This window comes from Oreochromis niloticus, linkage group LG5 (assembly GCF_001858045.2).
Source record: "Oreochromis niloticus isolate F11D_XX linkage group LG5, O_niloticus_UMD_NMBU, whole genome shotgun sequence".
Taxonomy (NCBI): Eukaryota; Metazoa; Chordata; class Actinopteri; order Cichliformes; family Cichlidae; genus Oreochromis; species Oreochromis niloticus.
Window position 1 is genome coordinate 13,856,621 of NC_031970.2, and position 27,803 is coordinate 13,884,423.

At 37.7% G+C, this 27,803-nt stretch overlaps 1 protein-coding gene and 1 long non-coding RNA gene across 3 annotated transcripts in view; both read left to right on the plus strand.

The window, feature by feature from the left end:
* LOC100691544 (glutamate receptor-interacting protein 2) overlaps nt 1–27,803 on the plus strand; it is a 245,317-nt gene that overhangs the window by 9,214 nt on the left and 208,300 nt on the right. The window lies entirely within an intron of this gene.
* Nucleotides 11,712–16,189, plus strand: LOC102079995 (uncharacterized). Its single transcript, XR_002062214.2, has 3 exons — nt 11,712–11,946; nt 13,746–13,815; nt 14,618–16,189. It is a non-coding gene; the product is annotated as an uncharacterized LOC102079995 (long non-coding RNA).

The window sequence follows — 27,803 nt, forward strand, 5'->3', positions numbered from 1 at the left end:
ACCATAGAATTATTTCCTTCCCTGCATAGATAGTTATATCTTCTACCAACCAAGCTCATTTTGATAATCCAGATGTTGTTTTATTTATTATTATTGTCAGTGATCGACTCAGCCAATCTATTAAAGTTGTGTTTGCCAAAATTCAGCAAAATATGACATGGGGTCTGTTTTGTTTGTCCTGATCTGATTGCTTATTGAAGCACTAGTATGTCTGGCTTAGTTGCCCACATGAAAGTCTCTTGTAGTAAGAACAACTACAATTTTCTTGATTAGTTTCATCATCCTTTGGTCATTTAAATCTATTTAAGTCGTGTTAATGAATTTGACCAAAAAAAGTGATAATTTTGGGAGAAAGAAAGAAAACTTCTTACTGAGGCATGTACTTTCTTTTGCCAGCTGAAGAAGGGAGTCATGGTCAGCAATATGAAATTTTGAGCCACATTACTAATTCTACAAGCACCAAAAAATGGTTGTTTCTCAAAAAGGGACCTGAATGATAAGACTCCTGAAACAGATGATTTCTTGGTTTAAGTCTTCTTAGTCAAGATGGTGAACACTGCAGCTTGCTGGTGTTCTCCCTCTACCACAATATGGTAAAGGACTTTGCTGTAATCTGGACTGTTTCCCCTTCGTTGCCATTATGTGCATTTGACCTCATTTCTAAATACTATTATGATTTAGCTTTATTTAACTGATCACTCTTTGATGGTGAGGTGTTTGAGAGCAACAGAAAAAATAAGGTTGATGTGCAACATAAGTTCTTGACTGAATTTAATTGTCACACGGTAAAACTGCCAGACCACCAAGACACCTCTATTAATCACACTGTCTTATCTTTTCTCCCCATTGTCATTGTAGCCGTACCTCTCTACCTTGGCTCATCTCCTTCCACCTTATTTGTCTTTGCTTTACAGACACATAAACTGTCTTTTTCCTTATTTCTACTGTATACGCTCATCAAAAACCCAATGCTTTTTCCTCATTTCCGTCTTTTGCATGTAGTGTACTGCTCTCTAATACGCTATAAGTTTATGTGCTATTTTATGTCTATCTGCATCTCTGCTGTTGCTATTTACAAGCAGAGGCAATCATTTGTCTTGAGCTGGGTGCTTCATTCGCATTCCTGTTCATTTGTCCTTACTGCATTCTAAATGTAAATTGCCGCAACCCCTGCTTCACTGCCAGTCACTGGCCTGATATACCCCTCTGTTTTATTGCAACATCCAAGTATATCCACATTGCTTTTCTGCATGTCTTTCTTTTAAGCCCTGCAGTTACCTGATAAATCTTCTATTCTTTGAAGATTTTAGATTGTTCCACTGTAATCTGCTGAAACTTCTCAACTTCTCTATTGAACCACAAAATATCAACCCACCATTTTATCAAATCCCTATACGTGAATGGAGTCTTTAATGATGTTTAAAGCTTCCATTCGGCGATAGGTTTAACAAAAATAACTTGTTTAACAAGTTATTTTAATGTTTTTTTAAAGGATGACAGCTGTTATGCTGAAAAATCATTAAAGACAACAGTTTATCAAAACATTATCCATTATACCATTTTTGGACTTGTGGGTGCATTGCCCACGTCAAACCTTTCTGAGTGTTTGGAAAACCATGAAAACAGCTTTTCATATAAACGTCTGGTTAATGAGAAATTGCAAAGGCCTATATAGTGCTACATTTCCCCACCTTTCATCTGGACTATCCTCTCCATTACATCCAAAATCCTGCTGCAAGTTCCACTACATAAGCCAGAGCTCAGCACTATCACAGAGGATAAGAGAATTGTGTGTGTAGTGGTAGTGGTGGAGTAAAAGTGGGGGCGAGCTCAGAGCCAGAGAGATGGGAAAAGCAATGAGCTCCAGATAGATACAAAGTCATGAGTGAGTGTGAGAGGGGAAAGGGGGAAAAAAAAGATAATTGAGTTTTAAAATGCCCTTTTATTGATCCAGTAGCAGAATCATAAAGCTGCATTTCATTGCATCAAAAAGCAAAATTGCATCAGCGTTTCTTTCTCTTTATAAAGATGAGTAAACAAAACTGAAATGAAGCAAAACACAGGGAGAGAGAAAAATATCAAAAGCTTGGAGAACAGGGATTGAGGGAATTAGTGCTCAATCCCCCTTAGTAGCTGCAGGGAATGTGAACAAGCACGGAATTCAACCCCAAATCCCAATTTGAGGTGCTAATACCATCATGAGAGGACAGTTATTTAAATGTCAGTGGTCAACTTGTTATTGTAAACACAATTTTTGATTGCTGAGACATCGTCTGAAAGTAGTAGTTGTTACGTAGTTGTACTTGTGAAATCCCCTACCTCTGTAACTTTCTAATGATGTGATTTTGGGCAGTGGCTTCAGACAGTTTCAGAGAGCTTTAGCATTTTGATAGTTCATAGGTGTTACATAATGTTTTGTAGACCCACACGTCCTCATATTGTAGCAATATGCCCTTAGGGGTTATGTCAAAATACAGAAATATTTCACTTGGCTAGTAGTCTATCTATATATAGTTCTGTGAGAAATTAAGTACATCCCATGATTCAAAAGCAATTAAGAGTGAAAGTAATCAAATGCAATAGAATAAGTGATCAGTTTGCTACTATGGAGTATTTAGGTGTGTGTTAAAACAATGCTGCAATCATCCCAGAAGTGGACATCCCTGCAAATTAACCCCAAGGTCATAGAGTTCATACCCTCACCTGTCTTCATGAGCTTTGAGTAGTGACTGAAAGAATGAAATAGATTAGCATGCCTGCTAGACATCTTCTGGGGAATGTGCTCTGGACATGAGGCTCCAGAGCAGACCCAGGACTCACGGGAGAGATTTCATCTCTTGGCTGGCTTGGGTTTGATTCATTGTCCTGTCGGATGACCTGGAAGAGGTGGCTGAGGCGAGGGAAATCTGGGCTTCTCCTTTTAGACTGCTGCCCTTGTGACTGGAACCTAGATTAGTGGCAGAAAATGGATTGATGGATGAATGGATGGAAATAAATATTCCATTAGTATATGTGTATACCGGCCTATTTTGGTCTTCTCCCCATGCATACATTAGTAAATCTGCATCATTCTGAGCCAACAAACTTGAGCAATCACTGATTTGTGCATGATATGATCGTACACACAATTTGTGCATATGCACTCTTAGTTAATGGGGCAAATGATCCAGTAAGAACTTAAAGGCTGAAAAAGAATTAAGGTGTTGCAGTGGCCTAAACCTGATTGAAATGTGTCAGCACTGCACAGAGTGCTTTGAAAACATCCCTTTTCGAATGACTGTGTGGAATAGCCTGTCCTTTGGGTTTCTCTTGTGGTTTGTGCTGCTGTTGGTGTTTCAGCTTAGCCCCTGCTACAGAGAAGACAGGAGTTATACACAACAACTTCTTTGTACAGAAGTGTAACCAAATGTTAAAAACAAGAAGCCATTACTTCACATGTAAGAGCTCACTATCTTCACATATAACATCTTTTAATATATTTAAATTTATATGATTTTACCTCTTCCTGGTAAACTGTATATATATATATATATGTACATGTGTCCCCAACTATGTATAACATAATGACCATCACTCTATATGCTTTTCTTAGAGGACTGCATACAAGGATATCTCTGAATTGTCTGCTTTGGTTGAATTATCACAATCCATCCTGTATAACAAAAGATCCACGCAGGTTAACACAGCGCCATGAGCCCTACATAGCAGTGTCCCTATGATGCACTAGCTTGTAATATTTCCTGTTGTTGTCATTCTGAAGTGACTATTGCTATTTTACATTGTGTAAAATAGCAATAGTCAATTTCTTGTGGTTTTCAAAGAATCCGCATTAACTCCATATTTTAAACAGTACAAAACAAGCAACATAAAAAAATGGACATCAATACCTGCTATGAAATGTGTCACATTCTTAACAAAAAAGCAGACCTCAGCCTTTTGTCCTATATTTGTGAAGGTCCAGTGAACTCAGTTAAAGTTGTGTGGATCAGAAAAGCTTGTAAGAATTACATCAGTCTGTTTCGTCTGATAAAAAAAACAAGTAAATAAAAAAAACAACTGAAAAACACCACAAGGGACAATAAAGAGGGAAAAAGACGGGGGGAAGAATTGCATTTTCAATTCAACTGTCAAGTAAACTTTGTAAACTTTCTATCACAGAATGAAATAGGACAGATGAGGTTGAGAATGAGCCATTTTCCTGACTTGTATAAACATGCATCCACAAGATAAATGGGAAGCCACAGTTGAATTTATTATTGCCTGAATATTTAAAAACAAATTCATTGTAATGTCGGCAATAACTCACAAGTTTTGTGTGAGAAGAAAAAAAAAACATTTCCAAGTTATTATGATATTTTGTTGAGGTAATGGCCATACAAACACAAGGGAGATGTAGTGCAACAAACCACTATTTATTGAATGCATTTCACGGTTTTATACATGGTTTATTTTAAGAGAACCTAGATAGACAGATAGATATTTTGTCACTGAAACTGCTTTCATAGTGAATAAATCTTGTTTTTTTAAATATATGTTTAAGCGTTGAGTTTTTCCACAGTCTCCAGCCAGACACATGGTTTTGCTTTTTGCATCCTTAAATGTCCTTAAACTCCATTCAGCCTCTATCCTAGTAGCTGCAAAGTACCCTCTGCACTGTGCGTTTGTGCATGTGTGTGGCTGTTCCTCTCTTTGGAAGAGAAAGTGTGAGATGTGTGTGTAAGCATGTGTGATTATTTGTGTATGTTTGTGCGTGGCCCCGTCTGCTCTCCACTTTTAGCTGACTGACCTACAGACAGACAGGGCAGCTCCACAGAGAGTTGTGCCTTTTGGCCTTTTCTGCAGCACTGTGCATGTGTGTATATTTGCGCCCGTGTTTATTTAGTACAAAGCGGATGTTTGTCAGTTGCTGAACGTGCAGTCCATGCATGTGACTTTGTTGTTGGTGACAGATTTGTTCATGTTGCTTTGTGAGTTACTGTATATGCATGATTAAGTATAAAATGTGTGAGACTCAGTCACTGCGTGTGTGTGTGTGCGTGTGTTTTTATTAGCTTTAAAAGGTAACGTATATTTTGGTATTTATGTTTAGCTTTGGGTCTCATTTCCAATACAATGCCTATTTCCAGTACTACTCTGCTAAAAAAAAAAAAGTGTGCGTTATTCTAAGATATAATAATATCTGAATAACATTTGGTAGCACCATCTGCATGTTTAAATAGAATCAAACCATGCATAGTTGGTTTCCTCATTTGGCATTCTCTGTCCAAATGCCCATTGACAAGATCAGCATTGAAGTCACTTAAACTGACAGTATCTGCACTTTGAGTTCTGATTGTTCTACCCTGTTGGCCGTAGATACTACCTTCTTATCCTACACTCTCAATTACCTGCTGTGCTTTGCATTTTATAGAGAAATGTCACACTGATTTAATTCCACAAATAAACTAAATATGAAACACTGCTCTGAAGTGAGTAAAACTTGTGCTGTCATTCATCAGATGCTTGTGGCCTTATTGATATAGGCCTTTGTTTCTTTTAGATTCCTAACTAATGTCATTGTCCAGTTGCAGCATCATATAACATAAGATTCGTATTTTTCTGAAACTGTAAGTGAAAATGAAGATATGCAATGTATTACTTGGTGTAAGATGCTGCCTACTGGTGATACTGTCACGGCTGGTGAGGCAGGCTGTGTAAAGGTAAAGTGAGGACCCAAGTGCAGGCATGAGGAGTGAGTTTATTTAAGGTGGAGATGGCAAGGACAGGAACTAAGAAATAACCAAACTGGGAAACCTAAATACATGAAACTGAAACCAAAACTCACAGAGTGACATGCAAAGGAACAAAAGAAGGACCAAGGAGAAAACACAGGGAGACTCGGGGAAGACATCACAGACAAACCAGCAACCAGCAAGAGAAAACACAGGGCTAATATATTCACAGGGGCAATCAGGGAACGGGAAACAGGAGGGAAACACAGCTGGGAGAGATCAGAACTGACGAGACAAGGAAGCAAAGCAGAATACACTAACGTGAGACACAGGCCTTCAAAGTAAAACAGGAAGTACACAAAGACAGCCTGGAGGGAGAAAGAGAACATGGAGGAGCACATGACGGGATGAGGAAACACAGAACACAAGGAGTGGGAACACAGCACCAGAACTAACACCACAATATAAACACAAACACACAGAGACACAGAGGTCAACTATACGAGAGGAAATTACTAAATACACAGGGAACTAAACAGAATACAGGAAACCTAAACTAGAACACTGGACACTATGAAATAAACTAAGATACAAAGAGAACCTTAAACATCAAACATAATACAAAAGACACAAGGAACTCAAAACGCTGGGTCGAGAGACCCAGGATCCTGACAGATCCCTATTGAAATGATATAAAAAAATAATCTTTCAATGTTCAGATAATATTTTAAACCAACAAACTCAGTATGATTCACTTGCAATGCACTGCCTTATGTCATACGAATGTTTCCTGCTTTTAGACAAATCCCAGAGACTTTCTGAATGTTAAATATTTGAAGTACAATTCAAGGTCTATAAGAAAAGGGTATAGCTACTCACAAATACAGTTTATCAATGGCAGGCTGATCAAAGAGCGTTATTTATTCAAATGTCAGCGTGTGTGTTTCATCAAAATCTATAAACGGAAGCTTCCATTGTGGATGCCTGGCTGTTGTTGAGTTGGCTTAACTGCTTATGCAGAATTCAGGCAGTTCCTTAATTAGGTTTCAGTTAATTGCACACCCACATGCAGCTTATAAGTCAATTATAGGCTAAACTGATCGTGGGCTATGAAAAGGAATAACACATACACTTTAGTAGGCACATCACTACCACCCCCCAGCATGTCTCAGTGCCTGCCTCTCTTCGACTGTCATCCACGCTGCCAACCTAACAATTTTCACAGCAATGAATATAAAATGAGGTTGTGTTTCTTTATATTTTTTTGTGTTAAAACAGTGTGTGTGCATAATGATTGTTTTGGTTTCCTGTGTTTGTTTTCTTTGTTTTCTTTTAAATGTGTTTGTTTTGACACAGTGTGTGATACAATGTTACAAAGAACAATAACAGAAATGTAGACAAACTTTTTAAGCTTGGCATCAATTGTTGTTTGATGTTTTGGGGGAATAATAAATGTTCTTTGTTTTGTTTCTTTGCTGATGAGCAAAGGTGATGTATTGTTACATTGTTACAGCACTGTTGTAACAATGTTATTGATTTTTATGTTTATTTTTGAGGGGAGCAGGGTGGACAAGGTGGTGAAAAATAGCTTGAGTTTGACTAGGTCATCTGTGACTTATACACAGTCTTCTTCCAACAATCATTGTTGGTACACAGCCTTCCTCTAATCTTACTCAAGTAGTTTTCATTTCTGATACTCATCAAATATTAATCATATTAACAAAAGACTGCAAATCACTCATCTGGTTGCTCTTGTCATTGTTGTTTGTTGGCACTTTGGAACACCTCATTGCCTTCATCAGACAGCTGTAGTTTGTTGGAGGATTTATTTATAGAAAACAAAATATTTATAAACTCTCTTTCCCCTATCTTTCTACAAATGTAAAGATATACGTGAGCGATGAAAAATCAAACTCCCAAATGTCTATTGACATATAAATATATTTGCAGTGGGAGGATCTGAAGTAAAATTGTGTCTTTCTTGGATGGATAGCAGGTTTTTGCTAAAGAAATAGTTACTGAGAGAAATTTGTCAAGATATGTGACATTAGATTTTAAAAAAAGCTATCAGAGTCAGATAGTTGGCATCTTTACAGGGAAACACTTTCACTTTGATTTAAAATGATTACAATTTGGCCAAGTGTGTCATTTTTCAAGGTATCCTCACATGAACCTTAGGTGACTCTGCACTGAACTCCACATGACCTCCTGATTCTTTATCCTATCATAATGCATGCAACTGTGTATATAGTTTTTAGCACATTCATTATTATGTGCAAGTGTTTTATCTGCTTTAGGCTAGATATTATCTGTAGTTCATGTCGTTCTCCAGGGCTTGGTCTATGATTTTACAAGGATAATAAAACAGAAAAAAGGGGGTGTTTTTATTCACCCTCCTACAGGCAGATTTCATGTCTGTTTGTCTAGATTTTAATCTACAGTGGAAGCTATAAAAAAAAAAAAACAACATTAAATTAAAATTCACAGATTAGTGTATTATGTTCCAGGCAGCAGACATGGCTGGGCTAATTACTTAAGATGAGAGGACAGACAAAGGGATAGGCTGATGCATCTGGATAAGTGTGGTATGGAAAAAGTTCATCTCTATGAAGTTTGTTTGATCGTTAATGTTGAATTCTTGACTGAATGTTTTTTTTTGTAACTTTAAGCTCTAAAATTTAACTACTGCAGTATATCAACACAACTGATGATGTCATTGTGTTTATTATTACTAACTTCATATTTCATTTATGTTCAAAGAATGTTGAAAAAGTTATCTGTTCTCTCTTGTTTTAATTTTCATATATAGATATCTGGCCAATTCGGAATCCATAGGCGTGGGCCAATATTTTGGGAACTGGTTTCTGCTTGTAGCTCCGGTTATGTTGATCATGTCTGAGGCTTTAGGTGTATAACAAGAAGGATACCAACTGCCTGAATGCTGTGCCACTGGCTATTGTCACACAGCAATTTAGCTTTTAATGATATATTTTTAACAATGACTGGCACTTAAAGCTGAAAGTATTGGGTGGCTGCACCAGAATCCCAGAAAAAACTGACAATTAACTAGACATGCTAAGTTAACAGACTAGCTACTATGCTACTGGTTTGGTCTTGAGTGTCTGACAAAGTTTAGGAAATACTGAATTATTCATGTGCTCTCTTCCTGAACTTGAGCATTAGTGTGTTACCACTGTCTTCATGAATGTCTGAGAAATAGAAAAGTAATATGCTAAGATAGTAAAACAAGAAACTGATCAGGCTATAAGTCACCCATATGTTACGTCCCTCTGCAGCCTCTAATCTGCTCAGTGTGTTCAGCTGGTGCTAATTGGCCACACCTAGTCAGGTGTGGATAAAGGCATACCTGAGGCAAGCTTCCCAGGGAGCTCACTTGTTTTTGCCTTGGTGGCACTAGCCATTTTAGCTAACCTGGTATTCCATTTTAAGATAAAACCTCTTCTCACCCACAATCTGGTGTTCATCTCCTTTTATGTTGCGGCTTTTGAGCCGGGTCGTAACTTAAGAAAACTCCCCCCACTATGTTGCAATGCAGACATTAGCAATTTCCTGAAAACATTTTTGTTTAATGACAAATTCAACAAACAGTTGGTTTGTGTGTAGCTTCTAAAAGCTTTGATATTTTTTCCACACAGATATTGTGTTCTTTGCTTTCTAGTCTCGTTTCATGTGAACTTGAAATACTTTTTCCTGATATGATCAGCTGTTCTATGATGTGTGAGCGTGAAGAAGTAAGCAAAACACTTGTCGTCATCCTTGCTGAAGGTACTAGTCTGAGTAGTACTGAACCACTACAGAAAAAGCAACTGGGTGACTGATGTTCACACCTTTTCCAGCTGGTGGGTTATACTATTTTGTCTTTGAAAGTTTGTGTGTGTGTGTGTATTGCTATTTATGCAGCTGCAAGGTCCACCCTGTTGTCACACTGTCAGCTTTATTCCTTTGCACCTCACATCTTTGTCAGATAGATCACTTCTCTGTCATATCCTCCAGCTTCAGGACACAAAGGACAGAATATCCAAAACATTAGCTGTAAGTCGTAAACTTTGATTTTTCAGTCACCATTTTTGTAGTAGTTTACTACTATGTTGTGTTTGTCGAGGACACTGACTGATAGCATTGGCGTGTCAAGATTACACGTGACACAGGATGGCTGGTTCCTGAGAAGGTTCTTATCGGGGCCTCTCTAATGTTGTTCAGTGTATGTGACGAACCTATCGCCTGCTTTCTAGCTTGACAGAGGCAGCCTAGCCAAAAGGGCCAAAAACAAGTCTTATAAAAGAAAAACTTGCATCATGACCTTCCCCTTTAAAAACACAATTTATACACTGAAAAGTTGATATGTTGAAATGTTCAAATTCTCACTGAGACAACAATGACATCTTTAAATAATTCCAGTCAAAAGTAAAAGCGTTGTAATACTTCATTACACACAAAAATAAAAATTAGTTTGCAGCTTTTTTATTTCTTCCATATATTTTTTTTGTAATTTTATGCATCTGAACTTTTGGTTTAGTTAGGCAAGCACTGTAATGGTATCAGAATCCCTTATAAGAAGATACAGAGTAGATTTTAAAACCTATTCAGGCTACCTGCACTAAGGGAAGCAGTTTAAATAAAAGGAAAGTAAAGGCTCTAGTAAGACCACCAGTGACCAACTGGGCTGTTGCTTGGCCTTTTTGAAAGCCCATTTCCTTTATCATTTCCCATTTGATCCATAGCGCTATTATTTGTCACTGCCTTCATAAGATCACGAGAGCAATAGTTTTGATTGCACTTCATTTTAAAATGCTTCTTTACTATATTAATTACCTTTACACTGTTTAAAGATTTGAGAGTTCAGGTGTGTAGAGCAGGCTGGAAATAAAGTTGGGGAAGACACACAGCACAGGCCATGGGTCGGACTCAAATCGGGCAATATAATAATAATTTGATACCATTATTACATCATTGTAATGATTTGTTTCATTTTGTTGTCCCTTTGCTATCATGCTGTGTAGTGCTATATGCTACAGTAGTGCTTACTATTTTTATGGGTACTTGGCTAATGGCCAGGCATTTCATGATGGACTTTTATCTTAATCACAAAGATCTGATTTACCAAAACAGTAATTTGTTGATAACACATGCTGTTGCAGAAATGGTGCAACTTTGCACTGTGGAGCTGTGAGAATGTCAACAATAGCATTTTGAATCATAAATGACTTGAATATAATAACTTCCCATTTATCCTAACAATTAATAGTGAATTTCTGCTGGACTGCATTGTCTTAGCTAATAGCCACCCTTCTTTAATGTGTGTGCATGCAGTGTCTTTGTGCCAGTTCAGCTCTCTCTGGTTTCACTATAGCTTTTTGACAAATCAGGAAATCTGTGTATTTATAGATATAGAGAGATATAGATAGATATATATTACACATGTACAAGAGAAATGAACTGAGGAGAAGGTAAATTACTGATAGGAGATGGCAGAAGTTACAGACACAGAACTGACTACTTACAGCAGGGCTGTTACGTCTCCTTGAGGGCAGGAGGGAATAACACAACAACTCCGGAAACTCGGTACAGGTGTTAAGAAACAGGTTTGAGAGCAGTGCTCTCACAAAATAAATAACCCAAATTCAAACAACAAATGTGGGGGAGAAAGGGACAGTTAGGTTGTGCCAAAAAAAAACATCAAAATGACAAAACCAAAACATAGCTGAGCTATTATCCTACAAAACAAAAACAGAAAGACCCTAAACCTCAACTCAAAACAAGCTCAAAATTACATGGGTGGCACCAGCCTACTTACCTAGTGTTTCTAACAAAAAGACTCTACGTGAGTAAGTGTATGGGGTCCCCAAACTTACCTAGTCCACTTTTACTCCCACCACAACCATCAAACAAAAGAAACACAGCAGAGGAGCTTTACATATGAGCCAAACAATTCAAAGGAGGGAAGAGAGGCCACCCCCAGTCACAGGTGAGTCTCCTTATCAAGGTGTGCACTCCTGGTTTGTCCAATCAGGGTCTCCCTCCTCTAATTAGTTGGACATCCCCAGATTGACATCAGCCTGCAGTCTGCGACCTAAGGGAATAGCAAACAAAAGGAGAGGGAAAGAAAACATGCAGCCTGCAGACACGTAACAAGGGCAAAGAAAACCAGTCCTCCACCCAAAGTAATAGCTGTAGCTGTTGTGAGAATGGAAAAAGGACAGACTTACCTGCAATGGTAAGTCACCGAGAAACTCACTGCAGCACTTTATCGAACAAGCAATTGTTGAAAATCAAACCCTGTACTCCTTTTTTTTCCCTTTTTTTTTTTTTACGTGCACCTCTGTGGGCAAAGAAGTTAGCACACAGTGCACCAAAACTAATGCTTTACCTAGTCCATACTCATTGGGCACTACGCTTGTCCATAATATTAGCTGTGTGTAAATGGACGAAGTATAAAATATATGCAGTAGCTGATTTTGTAGATTATGCTCCTTTTTTAATTAATTTATTTATTTTAGCCCATTTTGTCTGACAACTTTTAGAATCAGAATCATGATCTTAATTCAGTGTTGTGCTTTTCCAAGACAAGCTCAATAACGAGCTCTATAAACTCTCTATAGGCTCCTCTTGTTAGCGTTTCCTTTCTTACTTTCTTTTTATTATTACATAAGTGCAGAAAGAGGCTTCCTGTTACCTGGCAGAGCGTAAATATTTTGCTTTTTAAAATGATAAAGCAGGTTGTTGATTCAAACTTTTTTTTTTTTATTGTGTTTTACCTATAACTAGAATGATATTTTCTACTATCATGAAATGTATGGTAGACATGAACATGGCCACGAAGAAAAGAAATTAAGATGTAATACAGATCAGAGAAAAAAAATACAGGAGCAGCCAAGACTAAATTAAAAATCTCAGAAGGAAAAAAAGTCAGAGCAGTTTTAGAGGAAGGAAAAGTAGGAAGAACAAGGTTGAGAGGAGTAAAGGAAGGTTGTTAGAGTGGGAATATTGCCACAGTGTGTCAGATAAACATCATACAATCCCATTTCATGTGGACTTCAAAGAGCCAGAGCAGCAGGGAATCGGACTTCAGCTGAAAGGCGATGGTCACCTCCACCTGAACCTGCCACTGTAGGCTACTCTTGTGCATTATAGTCATTTTAGCTGCAGCTTTTATCCACAGTGACTTACCGCCAGTCTCCTCTTCAGCTATTAGCCACACCAGGGACTGCTGCCTTTGAAATAAATCAAAGCTGCTCTGCTGCTACAATTGGAAGTATGATCAAATAATTACATGGGTTTGGTTGTTGCTTGTCAGTGTTGTCCTTATGAGCATTTTTCAAACTTGGTAAGTGATAAAATGTCTTTAACTGTGCTTCTTTTTTTTTAAATACTAATCTTTGATAAATCTAATCTGTATCAAAAAAAGTAGTAATGCTAAAAATTTGTTCTTGCTTTATTGAAACAACTTTTGTAATGTACACAAAGTTAAACTCTCCTGTGAGTTCTGTGGAGCTGGGAGTTTTAAACAGCATGTCACTCAGTCTCATCATTTGATTTCATGCTTTGTTTTTCAAAGCGCGATGCTTAATAAGTCCCCCAGAGTGTGTTTGATGTACCTGCATAGCTCATATTTCTCTCATGTTCTTCTCCTCCTTTCTCTCTTTTCCATATGGAATTATAGCCAAATAGAAAAAACAAAGCTGCAAACTGAAAAATAAAAACAAAAGAAGCAAACAAACAAATAAAAACCCATGAAAGCTGAAAAATGAATGCATTCTGTTCTTACCAGTGTGTTTTGGATTTTAAATTAAGGATCATATCAGCAATTGACAATTCCACTCCAAGCAGCTTATGTATCATAAGCACCATCTTTTAAGTTCTCTGATCAGCTCTAACCTTTAAACATTCAGCTTCACATTCTGATGATGCTGGGTTGAAACCAGAAGCTTTTTCCAGCTTTCACATTAGCATTGATGCTGTTTATCATACAACAAGATTTCCCTGTGTCTATCTGCTTCTATTTCTCTGTTCAAGATGCCTCATCTTAAGCACATGCCATCATGAGCCTTTCTCAGCAATGAGAGAGCTGTAAATACAAGAAAAGGTGAGCATGCTTTACTGGCTTGACACCATCTAAGAATCTTTTCCTGATTGGATTATTCATCCTTTGTTATAAAGCTCATGAAAAAAAGAACTAAACAAAGACCACAGATTATTGATAGTTCTATAAATTGGTTTTCATGATGATATGCAGATTTTTTTTAATGTTTTTACTGAGCAAGGGATGTTTTTATATTTTCATTTTTGTTTGTTTGCTTATGAAAATCTTTATCCCAAATGCTAATGATAACATGCTAATGTGTACTACTGGATATATCAATAGTTTTACTAATGTAACTTTAAAGGCTGTCTTGGGGGTAGAGGCATAAAATAAACAGCCCAAGGCCTCTACTGTGAAGTGAATTCAACATACACAGGGTATCTTACTGTTAACTTAATCACTTACCCTAACATCAGCAATCAGGATAAGGAGTCACACAAAGCTATTTATCAAGTTAATCCTGGCATTCCGCTGCATGTTCAGTTAAAAGGAGTGGCAGTGCCAACATGTGACCAATCACAGTTATGGATAAGTATACTGGAAACAGCAAGTGGATTTACTAAGAAAGGTACAACTATAATATTAGAAAAATATGAACACACAATACAGACTGAAAGCAACACAGCTACTTGTGTGAGTGTGTGAGAGAGGAAAACATAAACTGGAGCAGGTTAGGTTCACAGCACAAGTTAACATGTTGATTTACCCCAGTAAGAAGTGAACCACCTTAATAGTACAGAAAACCCCAGAGTTAACCCTGAAGTTACCTGGATAACATGAAGATTTCGATCTAAAACAAGATCAGGCTGTGTCTCCAGGTTCATGACGAAATCCCGGGAGCATCATCTGGGCTCTCTCTTGTTGTGCGTCACGTATCCGGGGTCTACCTGGCAAAGTTCTTCAGCGTTTCCCATGTTGATTCTGTGGATCGAGTCTCTTCTGCTGTGAAGCTCAGGACCTTCATCTTCTTCAGGGCCTCGGTAGCCACCGCTGCACTGTTATAAGTTATGATGCTGTCTCTGAGGAAGACACAGTTTCGCTGGTGGAAGCAAATTTCTTTTTCTTTAAGCCATAAGAAAGTAAATTCCCACTCCATTCAGAGGAACCTCATTCCCTTTCTTTTTCCTGGCATTCTGCGGTGAGTTCGGGCCTAGAGCTCTGTGACATCTTTGTATTCCCAGCTCAGTATCACTTAGGGACAACTCTGATTTAACAAAAGTTTCTAAAAACACTGAAGGGTAAGTTCTTCCCTTCAGTGTCTTCAGGCATTCTGTATACACAAATATTATTTCTTTGTGACTGGAAGTGAGTAAAAGGATGAGTTGCCTTAATATTTAGTTTAAATGCATATTAAGGTTTTAAAAATGTAAATGCAAGAAAGTGAAAATAACTGTATGCTTGTATGTAAAGTTTAATCCATATCTGTGTCACACTGTTAATTGTTACCATACCCATGGTTTGCAAGGTTTTAAGGATGCTTAGGTATTGCATTTTTCTTAATAGAAAAGCATTTCTTTCTTCACCATTTTATTAGATTTTAACAGACACAGCTTTGAAACATGAAGGCATTGATTATAGAAATTGCTGGGCACCATGTGGATGTTGTGGGTAAAAGTTCTGTAAAGATCTACTGAGATAACTGTACCTGCACAGTTGCAGCCCATTGTGACACACGATGCCATGGTATGATTTCAGATGAAACAGCCTCAGTTACCATGAAGTCCCCCTGCAGTCACTCTCAAAGACAAGATTGATAAAAAGCAATTATTTACCCCCAACCAGCTTTATCTTTTTCAGTATTTTCCATTTTTCATGTTTAACTGTTTCTGTTAGAACTTGTCAATGAACATTTCTATTCTTCCTTTTTTCCTTTTTAGGTTCTGACTTTACATCCTAAATATCATTGTGCCCTTGTCTTCTTTCATTGCTGTTTTTATCCCCCCGCCCCTTTAAAAAACTGCTCACTAGCCTGATCTGTGTTAGACTGTTGTATTATTTAATTAACAAAAAGTGAGTACCATTGCAAAATCTCAAAAAAGAAAAAACTAATTCATCACTTCAGCACTGTAGTAAGGATGTTTTTCTTTTTTGATTAATGTGCTATAGAGCTAGAGAAGACCGCAGTTTTGGGAAGGTGTCACTGACCCTTTTCATATTGCTTTTATTTTGTTAATTACACTCATAGTGATGACAGAACATTTCCTGTTTCTACAGTAAAAGTCTGCTGAGCTAAGGGCAAGACAAAATGTTTTGGAACTTGACTGTAACATTGTATAGACATACAAGCAAATGCAATTTGTCATGGTCCTGGGTTTTGTAATCTAGCCTTCTCTGTATCACTCTGCAGCTTGTTAAGTCTGTATCTCTGTTACTGATTCTTTGGTTAGTTACTTCCTGTTTTATTTTGTTACTCCCTGTATTTATTCTTACTTCCCTTACCTCGTTGTCTCTGATTAGTTTCAGCTGTGCTTCTGATCTGTTACTGCTCCCCTTCTTATCTTCTGTATAATTTGTAGAAGTCTCCCATCGTCCTTTGTCATGTACACGTTTCTGTGCTCTTGTTTCTCCAAGTTTCTCAGGTGTGCTTTGGATGCTGTGATTCCTTGTTATCGTTTGTTTTTTCTGAACCAGGAAAAGCAGACAACCAGACACACATCCACACACTTGCACACATTTACACATGATGTTTTCATCAGGCTGCTTTGTCTTTTGTCACAACACAAGTTTACATCAGTTTACAGGGTGAAAAAAAGTCAAGTGGCCTGGTGTACCTGTATTTTAAATGGTTATTTTCATCATGTCTCATTCTTAGGAAAGGGTGATTAAGAATATATTGTTGATTGACTAGTCGGTTTAATCACAAGACATAGTACCATGGAAGTAATCCTAAATGACAGAAATTTCTAAAGTGAAAGTCCAGAAATTATACAGAGTTTTTGAGTGTGTTAATCTGTGTCTTTGTCCTGAATAGCAGCAGGCAGCAGCCTTCGATGGCAGCAGCAGGCATTCCAGTGGCAGCCATGCATGAGTACACAGCTGCAGGGAGGTCACACAGATGCGCGCACGCACACACATACATACATACATACATACATATGTATGTGTGTGTATATACTGTATGTATGTGTATATAGTTCATCTCAGGGAAAATCTCAGTAAAAGGCAAAGAAACTCCCAATAATTATGCTAATTTGCCATGTGGAGCAAGTCTACTGAAAGTTGTAATGTTTAAGATCATTTAAGTAGAAACAGGACATTTTTAAACTTCACAGTTGCAAAAAGTGCAGGGTTATAGTATTATTTATTTATTTTACATTTTGACGGGTCTGAGATTATGTGGCAGTTATGGCTCTATAGGCAGGTGTAGAAGACACACACACACACACACACACACACACACACACACACACACACACACACACACACACACACACAGAGGACCCATCTGGCCTTATCTTGTTATTTGTGATTTGCTTGTCCTTCCTTCCTCTTATCTTTTTTCTTTTATCTGTATTTGTGTTTCTGTGTAAAGCACTTTCTGACAAACTTGTTTGATAAAAGCACTTGAGGAATAAATTGGACTTGGCTTGCAAATGAGAGCAAGAGAACAGAGGCAGAGGCCAAGGGGCGGATTGACAGGACCGCAACAGATAGATGGCAAGAGTCAGACAGGAAACATAAGATGAGGATCAGATGAGCAGGGGAGCAATGATGAAGTGAGAGAGAAAGAAGAGGAGACAGGTTATTTCAGAAGAATCCACAAACAAAAGAGTTTTGAAAGGTGAATAGCTTACTTAGGACACCTAGAAAGGATGATCACGTGACCAGCAGTATTGATAAAACATGCACGTGGCAACGTAATAGCATAGTTGTTCCGCTGGAACTAATGTGTAGAAGATTGTTGCAAGATCTGTGAATATAGAACAGGATGGTCCAAAAATCACTTCCCATAAGGAAGGACAGGGGAGAAAATAGGAGGGAAAAACTTGATTAACAGCCTCCTGATAGTTTTACTTTGATGCCAGAATTTATTTAGTCGGACTCTGCAGCAATTTTCAGCTACTGGATATCTTAAATTTTGAAGGAAACCTTTTAATTGCAAACAAGGAAATTGTGCATGCAAGCAAGTTAGAAACAGATTACAAAACTATGAGGTGTATAGATTTTGTGAGTGTTCTGTGGAACTGAAAACAGAAACACAGTAACGATGTTTGTGTTCTCTAACATGAATTTCATGTAAATGTAAAGATGTGATATGACTGATCCCTTATAAACATAGCAGCCAGGAGAGAAGCAGCCTCGCCATAACTCTGTCTCTCTTTTGCTGTTTGACACACACAGGCACGCACACACACAGGCTGTGTTTCAGACAGGTAATTAAGAAGCAATGATTGGCCTGTTTTGTGCTTGCTAAGGCATCATTTTATTGGCGCCCTCTTCCAAATCACATGCCTGGGCAATTTACTGGCACTTCAACCACAACTGCAGAGTCCATATGTTGTGATTAAAGCCCCATCAAATAAAGCACATCCGGAGATCACACTTAAACTAGTAAATTACAAAGTGAGATCCTCAACTTGTGGCACCATCATTCTTCTTTCCATCAAAGGTAAAGAATTTTACAGCAGGTGATAATGAAACAAGATTAACTGGTCTTCTCATTCATGTTTGGAACTGTTTCTTACAGGTCCTTGTAACTAGTCCAAATCCAAAAACATAGCTCACCACTATTTTTAGAAGCCTGCTGAGCATGGGAGCTTCCTAGTGCTACTGTAACTAAAATCATTGCACTGTTTTTGTGCATCATTTTTGTTGTGAGGAGCAGAGGATTTCTAGGTAATCAGGCAAATAGCTTCAGTGTCACCGACTCTTTGTAGAGATCTAATTCACACTATAATTTATGTTTTCAGGGGGACTGAAAATGTGCATTTTTTTCATTTTTGAGTTTTTCAGTATTTCACATTGGCCTGGTGATGGAGACAAAGTTTTTATGTTGCAGAAATTCTTCTAATTGTTTCTATAGTGCCCAAGGTTTTTCCTTTTTACTCCACAGCTGTGAAGCATTACTCACTCAATTTGGGACATTAGAAATAGACACTAGCTTTTTGGCTGCAGTGGTCATCTCAAATTTAAACATCATTTTTCATTCCTCTTCAGTGTCACAGAGGGCAGTTTAGTCCGTATCAAGTGTGGACAGTTAGTCATTAAACTGCCAAAACTGTCATCAGTAAACAAGACTGTATTTTCTCTAAGGGTTTCTGTTTGTGTCATTGTTGTCATCTCTGAATGTGGAGGTCAAGGTTTGTGCTTGACTTATGAGGGAGTATGTGAGGCTTTTGTCACTGCTTTATTCACTTTTTTCACTTGGTTCTCTTCTATTCTGTAATTCAAAGTTTCAAAGGCACTTTGGGGTGAAACTAACAGGTTAAAGTGCTTTATAAATACTGGTTTGTATCTCAAATGGTAAGAGGAGAGGAGGAGAGAGGATGATCAAAGAAGTAGCTACAGATATTCAAAACTAAAACTCATAACTTTGTTTTATTTTGCACTTATTTTGACACTTCATCTGATGATTTGCACTGTTTGCTGAAATTAATTCAAGTCCCTATTTAGCATGTTCAACACTACCATAGAAGTTTAAAGAAAATCTAATTAAGCTTGTCGGCATGGCAGCATTTCAGGTTTATTATTATTTAGTATGTTTGGACAGTGATTTATTAAAAGCTTTCACGAAGGGACCAACTTCTTTTTTGCCACTCAAAGTGTCAGCTTTGCAGGACTTTCCTTAGGGCATATTAACACGAATGATTAATCTGGAGGATTAGACTGCAGCCTATTTATATATGCAGATTGTGTTATACTGTAAATTGTCCCTTCAGGGCGTCTGTCTCAGACCCCATATGTTTCATCATCTGCCTCCCTGTTGGTATCAGATGAATCCATTAGCATATAGAATCATTAGCCCAGGATTCTCTCAGCTTAAAGTGAATTTTCAGTCTTGAACAATATGCAGTATTGGTTTATTGCCCATTCTATTTATACCCATCAAACATTATCATCTAAAAAAAATCATGTTTCAACTGTTGTTGGTAAGATGAGATTACACAGACCATCATTACCAAGATAAACATCATGTTTGTATCACATCTACACACTAAGGAAGCTATGAGAAGTATTTTGCAAAATGGCTGAAAACCCTTGAAGGGGAAAGAAATCAGTGATGCTTTCAGCAAGACTATAATTTGACTTTGTCATTTTACTGCTGTTGAAATCGGTGTATTAAGTTACTCTAAGCTAAAGTCAAATATTGCTCATATGGAATTACACTGACAGCTCTGGTCACTAGGCTAAAATCATACACAAAGGAAGCAGAAGCCAAGAAAATAAATGGCCTGTTCTCCAAAAACCCATCCATGGCTGCTCAATCTCAGCTCTGGGTGGGTCTGGAAAGAGTGGTTACATAGCACAAGTGCCAAGTGGCTGGTCGACCTAAGAGCAGACTACAATGTCGCAGAGCATGAGCATCATCTGGACTGGTTAACACAGGGCAGAGCAATCCTGATCATGAAGGATTCTCACAAACACACAGCTATCTAAATACCAACCAATTATCTGCCTCTCTGCAACGCTCTTCTCAGGCATCATAGCAACCAAGCTAAGTAGGCACATGAGTCAACACATGAGCAAAATTCAGAAGGGCATTGGAAATAACACCAGAGGGTCAAAGCACCAGTTTCTAGTTGATATAGCAGTACACCAGGACCATAAAACCAGGCAGACAAACCTGAGCACCACCTGGATTGACTTCAAAAAATGTGCAGTTAAAGAACAGCACAGAGGCTTCGATTCGATTTATTGTCAGCAGAATAGATCTTCATTAGACTTCAAGTTCCAGACAGACAGTTAGCTGCTGGTTAAACTAGCAGACATCGTGATGGTTGACAAGAAGCAGAAAAGTCCAGTTGTAGAGAGAAAAATATCAGGGGCTGAAAGAACAACTTGAACAGATGTTAAAGCAAAGTCCAAAGTGGTCCTCATGGTAATAGGAGTTCTAACCTCCAAACTGGAAGAGTGTCTTCAGCAGATACTCCAGAAGAGTGCAGTCATAGAAACAGCAAAGATATATATCTGTATACATTAAACATGGAGATATACACCATTTGCAAAGAGCATAAATGCATACACATTTCTGCATAAATATGTTACAAGACACACAAAAAGTAGCCATACATTCAAACATAGCCACACTACAACCCAGAAATGAACACAGACAGAAATGGACACACACACACAGCTTGTTGATCGACACTGAGTGTTATATTGCTGACAACAGCCTCCATTTCATTTGCATGAAGCACCGAGGCGATGCACCTTTGCCTTGCTCTTCTCCACAGGAGGATGATTGGCAGTATGTGCATAGCAGACACTGAAATGTGATTCTGCTACCTAGAATTAAAAAAAAAAAAAATCCACTGGCTCTGTCAGTTCTAAACATTATAGATCTCCAGTCAATTTTGCATTTTGCATTCAAGATCACGTCTTAATTGATATTTCTGAATGTGACCTATATCTAATGTTAATACGGTCGACACATTCTGAAAAGGTCCATGCATGCAAACTAAAATCCTTGGAAACTATTACATTTAGAGCATACGAACAACTTATTAAAGCCTTGCTTCATTCCTCCAAGGTGTTATAAGCGTGATGTAAACAGTTTTGGTATCCACATTAAATATTCTTTTTCCGCCTTTTATCCAAGTCAAGTCAAGGTTCAGGAGCAATACAGTGGTCTGAATATGTAGGGTTTGCTGAATCATACAGTGAGCATAAAAGGTGGACATTCCAGGTTTTCAAAGTAAAATCATACCTATGACTTCCTTGAAGACATACCTAACCAGAAGGATGCACAGTAAACAGTATCTTGCAGGAAAACTAATATATGTTGCTGTGCACGGCTAAATGCCATAGAAATTTGTTAGGTCATAGCATGAAGGTGGGCTTTTACTTGGATATTGCCAAACTCGAGGAGAGATGTATAAAGAACGATTTTTACTGTAGCTGTTATAACAAAATATGTAGAACTGAAGAAATTTATAAAACACAGTTTCCATAATTCCCTCTTCAGTAACAAGCTGAAGTCCCACCTCGTAGCCTGTTTCATCTCCTCCTTCCTGGCTCAACTCCCTGCTGTCTGAGTAATAAGCAAAAAGAAAACAATAATCCAATAAAGTGAAAAAATGACATACTAATACATTCAAAATTGACTGAAACAGTGTTAAAGTACGTTTAAATATTTATTTCTTTGTGTTACATCACTTCTCTGAGCCCCTCAGGCAGCTCGATTAGCATAATAATTAAGCAAGTGCCGTAATGCTCTGTTTGTTCCTATATGGCTCCACACTGCAGTTGGTTTTGAAGTTTCGCTCTCCGACGCACCGCTCCCTCTACCCCACCTATCCAAGAAATTACCATGCATTTAGACAATGGGAAGGAGTTAACAGAGAGCTCATTTCTCCCACACTCCTGTATGTGTGTTTTATCAGCAGTGTGAGAGTATACCACTGAGACTTTGTGTCAGTATGCGTGTATGTGTGCATGCACTTCTTCTTACATGAAGTGATTGACTTAGCTGGTGAGGGAGGATAGTACGAGATAGAAAAAGGAACTGGCAAGAAGTATGGGGGTGTAGCTTGGGAGACTTTCATTATGAAATTGAGAATGAGGATTCAATCAGACTTCATTTAAAAACTAATGTTACTCTTCTGTTCTCTTACCCAACCTCTCTTTCTGCCTTCCTCACTCAACTAATTTCTCTCCCTATCAAGGATGTTTGCTTGAGCTGACATGATTTATAGTGAGCTGCAATGAAAGCATAATCATGTTCTCAGTAATGAATTGATTAGCATTTTAATAAGTGTGAGACCAGCATACTGGAGATGTGGACAGTTAGGGGTTAAGGTTCAGAGTGCATTTGAATTCATTTTCATACACAGAAGGTTGATGCAACATTTTAAAGTTTTGAGGGTCATAAAGGAGCTTAGGAGCCGCTGGCTTCTTATTACAGCCGGTGATATTATTGTCATTAATGTAGGAAATCACAAGACTATTTTTTTTGTTGTATAATACATTGGGCGAGTGCCAAGAATTTCCAATCACCTGTGTAGCTTTGTTAAAAAAAAAGATATTTGTTCTTCATTTAATATTCATTGACAGTAAAACACAATTAAATAACTGTCATTGTGCTGATTACTGATTACCTGCAAGAGAATAAGATCAGATTAATCAGTCTGACATATTAGTAAAACCAAGCCATTAGTTGTTTTTCCTTCCACTGTGTGCAAATTAAGTTTACAAATGATACATAAGGATGCCAGCTTTAATTAAACTCAGATAATGTTAAATCTAACTGGAATAATGTTAGAATCTTTGTAAAATGTAAATTATTTTAATTGCTATCTCATTAGTCCTACTTCTGATTACTATGCAAGACAATAATCTTTGCTGTTTGTGACAATAAAATGGTCTGCAACACTTACACGACTGATGACAGCAGGTTGGTCATTCCGCTTTAGCTTTCACTAATAATGTATCACAGATGTGCCCACTAATAGAACTCAGGACACAAAAATGTGCTTTCACTGTGGATTTGTGTGTGAAGCTATAGTATGCATGCATACAAACCCTATAGGACATGATTGTTATAATGTTACTGTTTGCTTTGTTGTAAAGTGTTGTAATGATTCTGAACAGCACCACAGCCTACCAACAATTTACATGTTTCATTTTACCAGTGACTACAATTATCCCATTACGTTTAACTTTCTAAAAACGTACAAGTCAGCTGTCATCATTTAGCTCATACTGAACATGTTTTTGTTTTCTTTCTGTTTTGTAGTCACGGTTACGTTAATTGCTGTTTATATGTGTATCAGTTCTAGTCTTATGGATATTATTTCTAGACAAAAACAGAAATTCAATTTTACAGATCCTATAAAGAAGAGACAGAGATATTTAATAAATATTTTTCTTGGAGTGTGAGTTTACTGATCTTGATATTTCCTTATTGTGCTAGTATTTGACTATGCTACTTCTTTCTTTCCTTATGTCTTTCTTTCCCTGAACTAATTTAATGGTAATGGTGAAAATGTCACGTTCCTGGGTCTGTTGACCCAGCGTTTTTAGTTTTAGTTTATTTGGATGTTGTTTATGTTTAAGTTCATTAGATTAGCGAAGTTCATTTGGTTATTAGACTCCTTGTGTTTTCTTCCCCTGTATTTAAGTTTCCCTCACCCTTTGTGTTTCATGCTGCGTGTCTTATGTTATCAAGTTTGTATTATCATGTCTGTCTCATGTTTCCTGTTTTATTTTGAAGGAGTCGTGTGTTCTTTGTTCATTGTATATAGTTTCACTTCCCTTGTCCTGTCATTAGGCTCATGTCAGTCAGCTGTTCCTCCATGTGTTCCCACTTCCCCTAATCACCTCCTGTGTATTTAAGTCCTCTGTTTTCAGTGTGTCATTGTCAGGTCGTCTGTTGTTCCACGTCATGTTTCTAGGATTTTCCATGTTTAGGTTTTTTGCAATGTTCAAGGTTTTGTTCTTTACCTTTTGTGTTTCGCATCTAGTTTTCCCAGTTTAGTTGTAGTTAGGTTCTTTCTTGTGTGCATCTGCCTTTTGTTTTTGTACTTTTTATCAGCCATATTAAACTGCTCGCTTTTTGTTGACACTCAAGTTTTGGTCCAAGTTCCTTCGTGTCTGCATTTTGGGTCCGCTCTTGACAACACATACAGTCTGTCTCAGCCAGACTGTGACAGAAAATGCTGATAAAATGTTTACTTTGTATCTTAACAATTCCATTTTATGTCCATTTTAAACGTAACATAGCTTCTTTACTACTCATGACAACACTTACCCATTAAGTATGATCCATTACACATACACATACACGTAATATCTGTTAAATTTTTTATATCCTTTTTTTTATCTGATAAGACCACAATATTAAAACTGGATATATTTTACAGTGAGAGCTTTTTGTATTTAAAAGTATTTAGCGAAAGACTTTTAATGATGTACACACACAGCAACGCTAAGAAACTGCTTAAAATATAAATAAGTAGTATCACTGGGCAGAACTTTTTGGTATTTCCTAGTTTGACTTTGTGCTTACATGTGAACTTATTTAAATGTTCGTGTGCTTATGCATTTGTGCGTGTGTGTGTGTGTGTGTGTGTGTGTTTGGGAGTGTGTGTGTGTTTTCTACATGTAGAGCGAAGACCGCTCAGCTTGTAATTCTTCTTTAATAACAGTAATCTTGTCACAGCTCTGCTCTGCTCTGCATCAATAGTCATGGTGCTATTATTCTGAAAAATTCAGGCAGGAAAGGGCAAAATGACAGAAAGGAGAGTTGAAGAGAAGATGACAGATGATGGCGGTTTGCGGACAAAATGAGCCGTCATTTGGCGGACTCGATATTCTCTCATTTTGTCGCCCTTGTCAATATAGCCATGAGGTGATTTTGATTACCAGTCTCACTCTCTTACACACACACACACACACACACACACACACACACACACACACACACACACACACACACACACACACACACACACACACATTCTAACAGTCGTGTTCTTTTAACTTTCCCATCAGTAATTTGAACCCAACGTTGATCTTGTTCACACATGCTGAGATAAGCATGTACCTTCTCTCATCTATGTGAGTTTGTGCAGGAAGTCACACTCACACAATCAGACTGTACACTTTGTCTCTTGCTCCCTTTGGACATGTGACTTCATTCTTCTTTATGTGTCACACATGCTTAATGCCATTCACTTAGGTTATTTTTCTGCAGAGTTCACGTACATATAATGAAATATATTATAATAAGACACTTTCAACAATTGTTCTTGTACATGGAGGTTGTTTAAAAGCACCCTGTCATAAGTAGCTTAATTATCCTTTGATTATGTAACTATACTGTAATACTGGTTTGGTTTGGTTTAGGTAAAATATTCCATTTTAGGGGAACATCATGTTTTTGGCTGCAATAATTTGGCAACACATGTGATAGTCAATATTTACAAAAAAAGAGAGAGAGGCTAAATTCAATTCACTTCAGCTTCATTTATATAGTGCCAAATCACAACAGTTGTCTCAAGATGCTTTATTTATTTATTTTTTATTTTTAAGATTGCATTCCTCTCTTAGCAGCAAGTGATATCATTTATTTTAAAGGCCTTTACTCACCATACGTGAAGAATCTGTGCAAATATTTTATGCGTTAAATAATTTTTTGGACTATTCTTAATGTAGGCATTCACACTGATTGCATAATTTCGCTGGACAAATTTGCAGCATTTTTTCAAATCAAGCTTGATTTTTCCAGTTTTTGGGATGCAAAAAAACAGATCTCATCAATCAAACTGCCAAGTGCTCACATAGCTCAAAATGTGAACCAGTACTGAATATACAACAATATGGACATAGTAAAAAAAATACTGAAATTATTTCTCTCCCTCATCATATGGGGTCTACCAGCAAGAGCTCAAACTACTCCACTGTCATCCTGAATAATGTACGAAAACAACAGCTCATACAGCTTCAACTCCGAGATTAAAGCATGGACTTCTCCCTGCTGCTGTCTTGAGATTTGGAGAAGTTTCTTGGTTCTCTTGTTCAGAAGCATCAGGACCAGCTCGTCATCGCTTGATGTTGACTTAATTTGTTTTACAGTGTGTTTTTTTTTTTTTTTTTTTTTTTTTTTTGTAGGATGAATTTTCTGCAAAACCCGACACTTTTAGTGTGTATATATGTTACACGACACAAAATTTTGTGTCACCTTTTTGCAACGCACTCTGTAATCACCTTAAACAAATGCTACCAGATGCTAATACAGAAGTGAAATTAAACATATCAAATTTTCTCAAAAATATCTTCGACCTCTTCATTCTGTTCTCATTTGATCTCTCTTCTCTACATGCATTTTAAAGCTCAGACATTATAAGATGGCCACTCAAACTTTTCTGTTTACAATTAACTTGGTTTGAAGGAGTCAGCAAACATTTTCCTTTTTCTCTGTCAGTGGGCATTTTCTTCTTGCTGATGTGAGCACTCTCCTTTGTGTGATAGGGCAAGAACTGATGTGATTGTCTGTAATTCTTGGTATTTCTGTGTGTCCATGAATGCCAATCTATAATGTGCATGTGGTGTGTATATGTGTGTGCGTGTGTGTGTGTGTGTGCGCTGGGTGATAGCCAAGCAGCTGAGGAAGATGGCAGGCTGTCTGTCTCTGTTAGTATCTTTACTCTGGCAACGATGCCCTGGCTTAGAGCCTTTAGCTCAGACATTCACACAAACACACATACCCACACACACAGACACACACATGCACACAAACTCTGACACTCCACCACAATCTGACATACATCATTTCACTTCCACACACACTTCCACAGACCTTCACTTTGACAGCACAACACATCAACACTCACTAACAATTACATACTTTGACATAAATATGTGCGCACACACACACACACACACACACACACACACACACACACACACACACAGAGGGCTGTGGTTTCAGGATGTCCTCAGACACACATTGAAGTGCCATTTTTATTTTTGTGCAATGACAATAGAGACATTATTTCATTAATTCCGTCACATATGACTCTACATTTCATTATTTTACATGAAGCAGACAGAACAAAACTTAGACTGCAAAATGGGTCCATAGAGCGAGAGATGTGGATGAGAGGTCAGCCAGGTACCTCCAAGTTCCCAGTTTTTTTTCCATGTGAAGCTGTCACATGAGCGGTAATCTGCACAGAGGAGGAGAGCAAAAGCTAAATCAGTTGAACACTACAAGGATTCAGTTTAATTCAGCTATATTTATATAGCCCCTATTCACAACAACAGTTGCTTTAAGGTGCTTTGTAGCATAAGGTTGTAAAGTATTTTAAGATAAAGATCCTACAATAATA